We start from the raw sequence: 12,123 nt of genomic DNA, 5'->3' as shown, positions 1-12,123 counted from the left end.
ATGGAGGACTGCCCGCACTCAGGACAGGGAGGTGCCGGTGAATGTTTGACAGCTGGCTTTCTGAGAGAAAAAAGCCTTGGTATGTAGTATTTGCCAATTTCTGTGGTGTAAATACGCCCACTGTAGCTGAGTTTTTGCCCATTAGGGCCATGCCACTGAACACAGCTGGGAGAGTGTCCATGTGACTGCTGAGCTGTCAGAGCCACTCCGCTCACCCTGCCAGGAACTCCTTTCTCATCATGGGAGGACATCCTGACACGCTACGTCTTGGTGTGCTGTCGGCCTCCTTGTGTTTGAGTGTAGCGGCTTGGCAATAGTCTGACACAATATGATCACGATTATGTAAAACCATGTCACCAGGCACAGGGTCTAAGACAAATACAGACCAGTTGCCTAGAAAACTCCCACTTTTTTTCTGATATTTAGGCCGGAGGGAGATTTTTCTCCTGCATCTCACCATCACCAATGGCCTTTCAGCCAGGCCCGATGTGATGGAAGCAAGCTCTGGGAGGTCTGGGGCAGAGAAGCAGTGCCGTGCCCCGCGCAGAGCTCCGTGGAGGCGGGCGGGCGTGGACCCTTCACCAGACGAGGACCACGTCCCCTCCACGTAGAAGCAGGCCCGGGAAGCACAAAACCGCCGGACTCCACCATCCTCGGGCCCTGCACGAGGACCTGGGCCACAGAGGAGGGCTGGCGCCTGCCAGGGCGGCTGCGCCTCCGGCGGGGAACAGAGAGAAGAAGGTGGCGCCCTGAGTGTGTGGGGCGGTGGGACACGCGGAAGGCTCAGGAGTGAGTGGTTGATGATGCTCTGGTCCCAGGTCCTGGCGGGAAGGCGGGAAATACTTTGTGACGAGAGGCGTTTAGGGTGGCTGCTCCGGTGGTGCAGGAGGCGTGCAGGAGGTGAATGTCCCGGGGAGACAGGAGAGTTGGGTGGTGTCCAGAGGTGAACTAGAAAGATTGGTTGGATACTCACGTCTGTTTCTGGCCCACATGACTCTGGAGGAACCAATACTAGATTGTCCAAGACGCTTTTGGTGTACATGTCAGAGTTCTAATTGATACAGCTGGGGGGCAGGGGATGGGGCTTACCGGTTTGCTGAATCGGTAATGTGTGCTCAGCCAAATCATAGGGGGATCGGGAAAGCTGGTCCTTAGGAAAGCCGGGGCCGAAACATCATTGCTGTGGCTGTTTCTCTGTGTGGGCTGATTGCATCCTTCCCCCCCCCCCCCCCCCGAGTCTACACCCCCAGAAATTGGCTTTCTCCACGTGGTAGAAAATACGGGCCTTTGTTTTTCCTCTTAACACTCCTGCCACCCAAGAGCCTGGCTATTTTATTTATACTCTGGAAAATTCTTGAGACGAGCTTTGGGTTGGTTTAAGGGCCAGTTAACAGGAGCCAGAGTAGGGGTGGCGGCTGGGAAGGGACTGGAAGTGACCACGAAGCCATCGGGCTGGGCAGACAGGCTATTCTGGAACGGTCTGCTGGGCAGACAGCTCAGGTAGCAGCCGCACTATCACAGGCTTGTATCCCCGCCTCAGGCCCGGGAAGTGAGGCGGTCCTCAATCTTCCCTTTCCGGGTTGTTGTGAACGGGAAAAACCATGAATTCCTTGACAACCTGCTCCCGAATCTCACTTCTCTGGGGCTCTCTCTGGTGCCGTCACCGGCTTTTGGGGCAGAGCCTCCCAGCCGGTCACTCGGATCAGGTCGCTCAGGAGCACCTCCGAGGTCTGGATTGTGCGGGCTGCCCTGGCCCTCTGGCAGGGAGCAGCGTGTTGTTTTCTAACTGGGTCCCCCGGCACCCGTCAGGGCTCTTGCTTACACTGGGAAAGCAAGAAAACACATCACCACCACCCGGTGTCACCAAGTTGCCAAGACTCCTTGCAGGGATGACAAGCACCAGGGGCCTATAACGCAGGAGACACAGGGGCACAGGGACATACAGCTGGGACCATTAGCTGGGCCTCTTGGCAGCTGCTCCCTCCCCGTGAGAGAGGAACTGCAATAATTAGAGCCCAGCCTAGGCTCCAAAGAGGAGCGGGGGAATCACATTGGAACCTGCACTTAAAGCTGTAGGCCAGCTGCTTGGTCCGAGGCCGAGAGCGTGGAACACGCCTCGGGGTCTTATGAGCACACGGTCCGGGTGCTGGAGTTAAGTCCCAGAGCTGTGCACTGGGAGCCGGTCCACACGGTAATCACGGCTATCCTTTACAAGCACACAGTCCGCGGCCATCGCCGGATCCCAGGTGCTGTTGTTCTGTGTAATCCTCACAAAAGCCCTACCAAGTCGGCACAATAGTATCGTTATTTTATAAACAAGGCAATTTAAACCCTGAGAGGTTGGATAGTTGCCTGGGGCCAAGTCCTATTTTAATTCTTCCTTTTAAAAAATTTAATAAATCTTTATTGTTCAGATTGTTACAATTATTTCTCCTTTATACCCCTATAGCTCCCCTCTACAGGGTCCCCACTCCACCTTCTGCCATTACCTCCCCCCACATTGCTTTCCCTGAGAATTGTCAGTCCACTCCCTTTCTTTGCCCCTGATTCTATTATATTCACCAGTTTATTCTGTTCCTCAGGTTTTTAACTCACTTGATTTTTATTTATTTATTTATTTATTTATTTATTTATTTATTTTAATATGTTTTATTGATTTTTTACAGAGAGGAGGAGAGAGGGATAGAGAGCTAGAAACATTGATGAGGGAGAAACATCGACCAGCTGCCTCGTGCACACCCCCTACCAGGGATGTGCCCGCAACCAATGTACATGCCCTTGACCGGAATTGAACCTGGGACCTTTCAGTCCACAGACGGACGCTCTACCACTGAGCCAAACCGGTTTTGGCTAACTCACTTGATTTTTAGATTCACTTGCTGATATATATGTATTTGTTGATCATAGGTCTTATCTTCACTTTTTTCTTCTTCTTCCTCTTCTTAAAGAATACCTTTCAGCATTTTATACAATACTGGTTTGGTGGTGAAGAACTCCTTTAATTTTTCTTATCTGTGAAGCTCTTTAGCTGCCCTTCAATTCTGAATGATAACTTTGCTGGGTAGAGTAATCTTGGTTGTAGGTTCTTGCTATTCATCACTTTGAATATTTCTTGCCACTCCCATCTGGCCTGCATAGTTTCTGTTGAGAAATCAGTTGACAATAGTATGGTGCTTCCTTGTAGGTAACTGACTGTTTTTCTCTTGCTGCTTTTAATATTCTCTCTTTGTCTTTTACTCTTGACATTTTAATTATGATGTGTCTTGATGTGTCTTTGGATTCCTTTTGTTTGGGGTTCTGTGTGCTTCCTGGACTTGTAAGTCTATTTCTTTCACCAGGTGGGGGAAGTTTTCTGTCATTATTTCTTCAAATAGGTTTTCAGTATCTTGTGCTCTCTCTTGTTCTGGCAACCTCATAATTCTGACGTTGATATGCTTGAAGTTGTCCCAGAGGCTCCTTATACTATCTTCAAATTTTTGGATTTTTTTTCTTTTTTCTTTTCCTATTGAGTGTTTTTTGCTTCTCTGTATTTCAAATCTTTGACTTGATTCTTGCATTCCTCTAGTTTGCTGTTGGATCTCTATATAATATTTTTTATTTCAGTCAGTGTATGTTTAATTTCTAGTTGGTCCTTTTTCATATCCTTAAGGATAGGAAATTCTTGAAAAACCTTATAACCATGGTTTTGAACTCTTTAACCAGTCATTTGTTTTCCTCAATTTCTTTCATTTGTGATCTGTTTCTTTGTCTCCCCATTTTCACTGCTTCCCTGAGTTGGTAGGGTACCTTTGTGTGCTAGGTGTCCTATATGGCCCAGTGGGTCGGACTCCCCAGTTACCTGAGGTGGACACTCTTGGTGCTCCCCTTTGTGGACTGTGTGTCAGTTTTGTTGTAGTTCAATCTTCATTGTTATTGGTATCACTGGGAGGAATTGACCTCTAGGCCAAATGACTGTGAGGATCATCTGTGTCTACGATGGGAGAACTTCTATGCCTAGTTTTTCCCATCAGCCTTTTCTTGGTTGAGTCCTGGTTTCCTTTTGTGAGGAACGGCATTTGGTGACCAGCTAACCAGCCATCGTTTGTGGTTGAGCTTTGCTGACATTAGTGCCGTATTAACTGGCACTTGGCCAATGGTGTGCTCTACTGAGCAGCACGGCACCACACCATGAGGTGGGATGGGGTGCACTGACCTCCCTGCGTTCGGGGAGCAGCAGCAGGAGCTGGAACCTGTCTGCATTGGGTGGAAGCCGTGCTTGCTGAGGTCGCTCTGCCAGGGCCTCCTGGTGACTGGGTGAAGTAAAGGGTGCAGCTGCACGTTCTTGGTCCCCTGGGAACGGATGGCCCAGGAGCCAAGAGCGACCACGAGCGGCAGTATTTTCCAGGTGGACATTCAAATTGGAGTCCAGGCTGGTGTCACCACGAACCACATGCTCTGCTCCGGGGCTGCTGGCCTGCGGAGATAACTGCCCTGGGAGAGTCTTAGCTGCGGGCTCCCTGGGGGAGGGAAACCTTAGCTGCAGGTGTGGTGATCAAAACAGCGACTCTACCTCTGTCTCCAGGCCAGCGGGCGGGCCCAGGTGCAGCCCAAAGGAGAGGAGCTGTGGTCTCCTACGAAGAGAAACAGAAAACCAGTGTTTAAGAGCTTAAGCCGGATTACTGACCGGCAGGGGAGCACCCGGATGCTGTGGGTTAGGTTGCCACACAGGTGGCTTCAGACTTACCCAAATCTGAGGCAAAGGTGGGTGCTGGCTGGCCAGATATCTCACTTACTTGCTGGGTGCTGAGCGGGAGGCGTGGGGTGTGCACACTGGTGCAACGAATGCTTTTGGAGGCACTGCTTTCCCTCGGTGCACTGGGATATAAGCTCACTAAAGGACGAAGTTCTGCCTGTCCCTGTCTGCTCACTACTTAGCTCTGGCATTGTGGGCAATGCCCGGACCATGGCAGTTCCGGATGTTTGCTAATCAGGCACTGTGCTGCTCCCACGGGAACATTCCTCGGTGAGGCTCTTGGGGCGTGGGAAGGGAGGGACTCCCTTTCACCCCTGACTTGCTTACAGGAGCATTTTCCTCCCAAGAGGTCACTGTGGCCGAATGCAGGTATTCTTCATCTTATCAACCGCCTGGCAGATCCTTGATACAAAAAAGTACCTGGAGGCATATTTTCCATGGACCGACTCAGAGTTTTTAATTTTTAATATACACATTAGCAACAAACAAAGCACACACACGCACGCCCTGGGGCACGTGTCCTGCATGAACAGAGCTGGTGCTGTGTCACCGTGGGAAACCCAGGGAGGGAGGTGCCGCTGTGTCGGATGAATGACAAACTGTGTGGGCTGTGTACCCCTCGCCCCGTGGCAGCAAGCACCAGAGTTTGCTCACTTTTTGCTCTCACCACTCGTCCCTCGTGGTCTCCTGTGACGCGCCGACCGAGCACTGTGCGGAAGCAGCCAGCTGTGCGGGGAGAGACCGAGTCTGTGCAGCTGCCTGGAAGTGGCAGACCCGTTCCCGGCGAGAGGCCCCAAGGATTGGCAGGACTTGCGCCGTCCCATGGGGCTCTGGCGCTGCTGGGGGTGGGAAGCTGGCAATCCCAGCACAGCTGTCACTTCGCCCGGATCTGGAAGGCTTTTGATAGAACCCAGCCCTCCCCCGGAGAGCAGCACTTAAGTAAAGGAAGAAGATCCAGCCTGGCCTCAGTGGCTGCAGCAGGCTGGGGCTCACATCGGCCTGGTGGGGACAGTCGGAGGTTTTTGGGGTCAGAGAGCCCGAGTTTAACTCAGGCCTGCGCTAACAGCTGTGCGGCATTGTGCAGGCACCAAATCTCCCCAAGACTCGATTTCCATCTCTACAATGGGTCTACTTCGCAGCCAGGATGAAGTTGCTGCAAAGACACCTGAGCTCCTGCCGGGAGGTGCCGGGCGCGGGGTGGCCCGGGGAGACTCCGCTGCCCATGGAAGATGAACAGTCTGACATGTCACTGATGTGCCACCTCCCGGGCCGTCTCGGCAGCGATGCTGTGGTGCCCCCTGGAGGCCTGGCCATCAACACGCTCACAGCATTCTGCAGGCAAATGCTCTCGAAGAGCAGCTCTTTGAGACCATTCCTCAGCCACAGGCATAGCTCTCCCTGACTTTCTGTTCTGTCACAGCTCCCCACACAGCCCCACACACAGCCCCCCTCACACAGCCTCACACACATCCTCACACATATCCCCACACACAGCCCCACACACAGCCCCACACACAGCCCCACACACAGCCCCTCACACAGCCCCACACACAGCCCCCCACACAGCCCCACACACAGCCCCACACACAGCCCCCCTCACACAGCCTCACACACATCCTCACACATATCCCCACACACAGCCCCACACACAGCCCCACACACAGCCCCACACACAGCCAAATACACAACCCCGCACACAGCCCCACACAGCCCCTCACACAGTCCCCCTCACAGCCCCTCACACAGCCCCACACACAGCCCCCCTCACACAGCCTCACACACATCCTCACACATATCCCCACACACAGCCCCACACACAGCCCCACACACAGCCCCCCACACAGCCCCTCACACAGCCCCACACACAGCCCCACACACAGCCTCACACACAGCCCCCAACACAGCCCCTCACACAGCCCCACACACAGCCCCCCACACAGCCCCTCACACAGCCCCCCACACAGCCCCTCACACAGCCCCACACACAGCCCCATACACAGCCCCCCACACAGCCCCCCCAAAAACCCCGCACACAGCCCTGCACACAGCCCCGCACAAAGCCACACACAGCCTCACACACAGCCCCGCACAGCCCCCCACACAGCCTCACACACAGCCCCACTCAGCCCCACACACAGCCCCACACAGCCTCACACACAGCCTCACACAGCCTCACACACAGCCCCACACACAGCCCCACACACACAGCCCCACACACAGCCCCGCACACACAGCCCCTCACACAGCCCCACACACAGCCCCACACTCAGCCCCGCACACAGCCCCGCACTAAGCCCCGCACACAGCTCCACACACAGCCCCACACTCAGCCCCACTCACAGCCCCACACTCAGCCCCACTCACAGCCCCACACACAGCCCCACACACAGCCCCTCACACAGCCCCACACACAGCCCCACACAGCCCCGCACACAGCCCCGCACACAGCCCCACACACAGCCCCACACAGCCTCGCACACAGCCCCACACACAGCCCCTCACAGCCCCGCGCACAGCCCCACACAGCCCCTCACAGCCCCGCACACAGCCCCACACACAGCCCCGCACACACAGCCCCTCACACACAGCCCCACACAGCCCCTCACAGCCCCGCACACAGCCCCGCGCACAGCCCCGCGCACAGCCCCCCGCACAGCCCCGCACACACAGCCCCGCACAGGCTCCTGACTCCAGGCTCTCTGGAAGTGTTTAGAGGAGGGAGTCTGAACCTTGGATGCCACTAGGATCTCCAGGGAGCTTTTAAGTCACTGTCCCAGGGCTGCACTACTTTCTCTGATTGAGAGGACCGGAACATGGATTTTATAAAAGCTTCTCTAGTGATGTGCCCACCCCTCCAGCTCCTCTGCCCCAGGCTTGCTTCCTGCTCCAGCCCCCCACACACCTGCCTCTGCCCCAACTTGTCCTCCCTCTGCCCCCCCATCTGCCCCTGTCCCCCACGCGCCCCTGCAGCCCATGAGCCCACCCCCTGCCCCCCACTCGCCCCTGGCAGTGTTCCAGGCCTGGAGGCATCACCTAAGAGTCTCAGGTCACTGGTTGTTGCTCATCAGTCCCCTCAGCTGTCACTGCTTCCAGCGCCTCTGGACCACCCCTCTCCGGCTCATTTCCCTCCTTCCGCTGGGGCGGTCTGGCGGCCTTGCTCACTCTGCTCTCCTGCTCGAAGTGCGAAAGCAGAGCCTGGTCCCATTCACCCGCTCCTGTCTGCTCTGGGCTAGAACGTGCCTGCACGCACAGGTGTGATAAACATTTGTTGAAGAAATTGCCATCACTGATATAATTATCTAACGTCCTTCTAGCGCTCGTTTCTTAGGATATTCACAAAGCATCCTTTCTTAGAGCCAGACGATGCCTCCTGCTGTCTCAGTCCCGTTACGCTGGTATCGGTGTTTATCTGAGAGGAGCGGGCAGCTTTCTGGGTGAGCAGCCACCGCCGGACCCGTGTCCTGGGCCTGCCCCTGCTCCCGCCCATGGACTTCCTGCTGCTGGCGGCCATCCTGAGGGCTCTCGGGTTTGGAAACACCGAGGTTTCTCCTCCTTGAACGCCCCCCTCTGGTGATCCGTTAAGAAGGAAGTGTATGGGGCTTGAAGTCCAATGTTTAGGTTTGAATTCGTGAACAAGTTACAAAGCAAACCATTTAGCCGCGGAGCCCCAGTGCCCTCATTAGTGAGGGGTGTTAGTGTTCCAGTCCTAGAGCTGCTAAGAAAATGAGTCAGAACGCAGGTCGCCTCGCCGTGTGCTGGGGCTTCGTCAGGCCTGCTGTAAAGAACCGGCCATGAAAACCCACGTGGCGGCCGCATCCCTGTTCCTCTTGCCATGGTAGAAGGCAGGGCCTCCTTCCCATCGCCCTGCTCCACCCTCCTCTTCTGGGCCACAGACACAGTCCGGCCTGGCGGCGCTCACCGTGGGCAGCTGGCACTGCATTTCCGCCCTCTTAGGAACCTGGTGCCCTCACTCACCATCCCAAACCTCTCTGTCTGCTTCTTGGATTCCCTTAAAGCCTCACACCTGCTTCCCGTGGCGTTCGGCACGCGAGGGGCCCAGTGCATGAAGTCCGTGCACAGGCAGGCTCTCTAGCAGCTGCTGGCTGCCAGGAGGGCCTTCCTTGGTTCGGCACCACCCCCTGGTGGTCAGCACACGTCATAGCGAGCGATCAAACTCGGCCTCCCGTGGAACTCCCGAGGGGACACTTTGCATAGTAACCTTTTATACCGAGAGATGATTGCTGCCATCGCTTAGAAATAACTGGGCCTTTTGGTGATGGGTCACCTGGACGCTGAGCTTCTGGTGAAAGATGTCACTGCTTTTACCAGATGGTTCTAGGAGAGCCCATCAGCCAAGCACAGGCACTCTGCCTTCTGCTTCATCGCCCTCGTCCCCACTCGAGCCCCCAGGCCCTTACAGCCGGGCCCTCCCCCCTTCGCTTTGGGCTGGTCAGACTCTCGCCCGCTGTCCCTCCCTCTCCTTGATAAGCCAGCCGAGGCTCCTGGGGCAGCAGCAGCAGCTAAGCTGAGCAGAACACTACTGTTTTGTTTTGCTGTTTTGTGTGGTATCCTTTTATTAATGTTAAAGACACGACGCTCCTGATAGCAGTGATAGAGTGCGTCCTGTTGGGTACAATTTCTTTAGTAATTTAGTAAAGCAATGAGCTAAGCTGCCCTGAGCCTGAAAGAGCTGGGACACCGTGCCTATCACGCGGGCAGCTCAGCGCAGGCCCGGGACCTGGAGCGGTGGCCACAGTGCTGTCTATCCCAGGCACTGGCCATCCCTGCTGCTGACGTCCCTGACCCCCTGAGAGAGGCTGATGAACTTCCTCTCTTAAATGCTCATGAGAGCCTGGCCCGTGTGGCTCAGTGGTTGAGTGTCGACCTATGGACCAGGAGGCCACGGTTCAATGCTATGAAATCAATACAAATATATTTTAAGGAGTAAAAATAAAGTTCTCCTGAGAGGCAGCTTGGGTATTCGCCCTCACAGTTCTTAAAGCCCGTGCTAACAGGGAGGAGGGTGACGTAGGCGGGTGACATATCCACCTGTTTTAGATGTTAAAAGTCTAGGTCACGAGGGATGGTTTGAGCTCATACAATCTTGAAACACCAAGGGGGATTCCAGGCCGGAAGGAGACGGCCATTTTATCATGATCACATCATCCAGTCAAATACAGCCTCTTTTCTCTGGGATTTTCTCTATGCCTATTTGACTTATAATGCTGGTTCTCTATTTCCAAACATGTGGGGATTTCTAGTTAGCTTTCTCTCAGTAACTTCTACCATGATTACATGGCCAGAAATATGCTCTGTAATTTCATTCCTCTGAAATGTGTTGAAATTTGCTTTATAGCCAAGGTACACAGCTTGAGAAAATTGATTTTTATAACTGTGTCCTGTACGCCTAAAGTGAATGTGTTCCCTAGAGGCAGGTAGGCGCATGGATGTCGCTGTAGGACTAAGATGGCGTTACCCTGTGGTGCTCTGTGTGTGTTGCTGTGAGAGGGGTGAGACCTCCCCTCACCCTCATGTGTTTGGTTCTCCTTGAGATCCGGCCATCCTTTGCTCTGTACACTTGCCAGCCATCGTGCAGGGGAACCCTGGGAGTTCAGAAGTGAATGAGGGCACGCAGGGGTGGGGGCTGGGGGCTGGGAAGCCTGGAAAGCAGGGGCTCATCCATCTAAGAATGAGATCTAGCAGAGAAAATGGCCACAGAATAGATAGATGTGTTCTGAGCCTGTCCCAGAGCAGAAAGAAAGAACAGTTGAGGGTCCCACAGGGAGTGTTTGTTAGCAAGCTAAGGGACAACCGAACTCCAGGAGAAGGTAGGGGACTGCTGTACGGGGTTCCCCTGACAGGGCAGCCTTCACTGTGGCTGGGTCGCCTCCTGGAGCTAAGGGCTAGGGCGTGGCAACCGTGCCATCTTGAAAGAGAAAGTGGATCTTGTTGGAGGCCTGAAAATCCACAAATGCAGCAACCGCCGAACAGCTGTGAGCCCCAGAACACCGGTCCCCAATTGGCGCAAACACTCGGATTCAAAGGGGCTCTTCACTCCACCACGGAAAGGTCAGATTCCCCAGGGATAGGGTGAGGTCTCTGGTCCTGGCAGGAGAGAAAGGTGTGCACTGTGGGAGCTGGAGGCCGGAGAAGTCTGTGCCTGGAGAAGTCCGTGGCTGTTGGGGCTGGCCTGATCATGAATGTGGAAGGGGGTCCTCAGAGCTGCTAATAGGGGGATCTCTAAAGAGCAACCCGTTTTGATCTGATGTGGAGGGACAGCCTGGGAATTTTTGGCATGTGCAGGCTGCTTAGACTTGCCTGCCAGCCTCTGCAAATGGGTATTGAGTGCCACAGAGAAAGAAGGCTAGAGAGGCCCGAGAGACCCGGAAGTCAACCAAGAAACACTGCCACCCAGGGGCTGAATCACAAATTGACTCTGGTGTAATAAAAAATAAAGAAATATGAGACATTAAGACACCAACTGCTTAAAAGTCAGGACTAGCTTACAACACTGAGGAGCAGTGAAACACAGGGAACTGCAATACTGTCTGAACTGGGAAACAGGTGTGCCAAATAGAACAATAGAGAAATTGAATGAACTTTATTATCACAAGTTTCAATTCATTTTATTTTATTTATTTATTTTCATTTTTTTGCATTGTTTACTTAAGAAACTATTTTTTTCTTTTTTCCTCACTTAATTTTACCTTTTTAATTATTACAGTTTTATTTGCAATCAGCATTATTACTACTATTACTACTATTTTAACTTTTTAAAAAAGTGTCATTTTATTTTCTCTTTATTTTACTTTGGGATTAGTGTTCTACATTCTATTTTTAAATTTTTTTTATTAAGGTATTATATGTGTACATATCTAACCATTGCCCCCATCCCCATCACACTCCCATACATTCCCTCAGCCCCCCAGAGTTTTGCATCGATTGGTTATGCATGCACACAAGTATCGATCTCTTATCTCCCCACCTCTCCCTAATCTTCCCACTGTAATTTGGCAGTCTGTTTGATGCTTTTCTGTCTCTGTATCTATCTTTTGGTTCATCAGTTTATAATGTTCTTCATTATCCATAAATAAATGAGATCATGTGGTGTTTCTCTTTCATTGATTGGTTTATTTCACTCAGTATGATGTTCTCCAATTCCATCCAGGTGGCTGCAAATGATAAGAATTCCTTCTTTTTTATGGAAGCATAGTATTCCATTGTGTAGAGGTACCACAGTTTTCTGATCCAATCATCTGCTGATGGGCACCTACGCTGTTTCCAAATTCTAGCTATTGTAAATTGTGCTGGGTGCATTCGCTGATTGGTGTTTCTAGTTTCTTAGGATATATTCCTAGGAGTGGGATTACTGGGTCAAATGGGAGTTCCAT

Source organism: Pipistrellus kuhlii, unplaced genomic scaffold (assembly GCF_014108245.1).
Source record: "Pipistrellus kuhlii isolate mPipKuh1 unplaced genomic scaffold, mPipKuh1.p scaffold_m20_p_31, whole genome shotgun sequence".
In the NCBI taxonomy this organism is placed as follows: Eukaryota; Metazoa; Chordata; class Mammalia; order Chiroptera; family Vespertilionidae; genus Pipistrellus; species Pipistrellus kuhlii.
Note: the sequence above shows the minus strand (reverse complement) of the source record.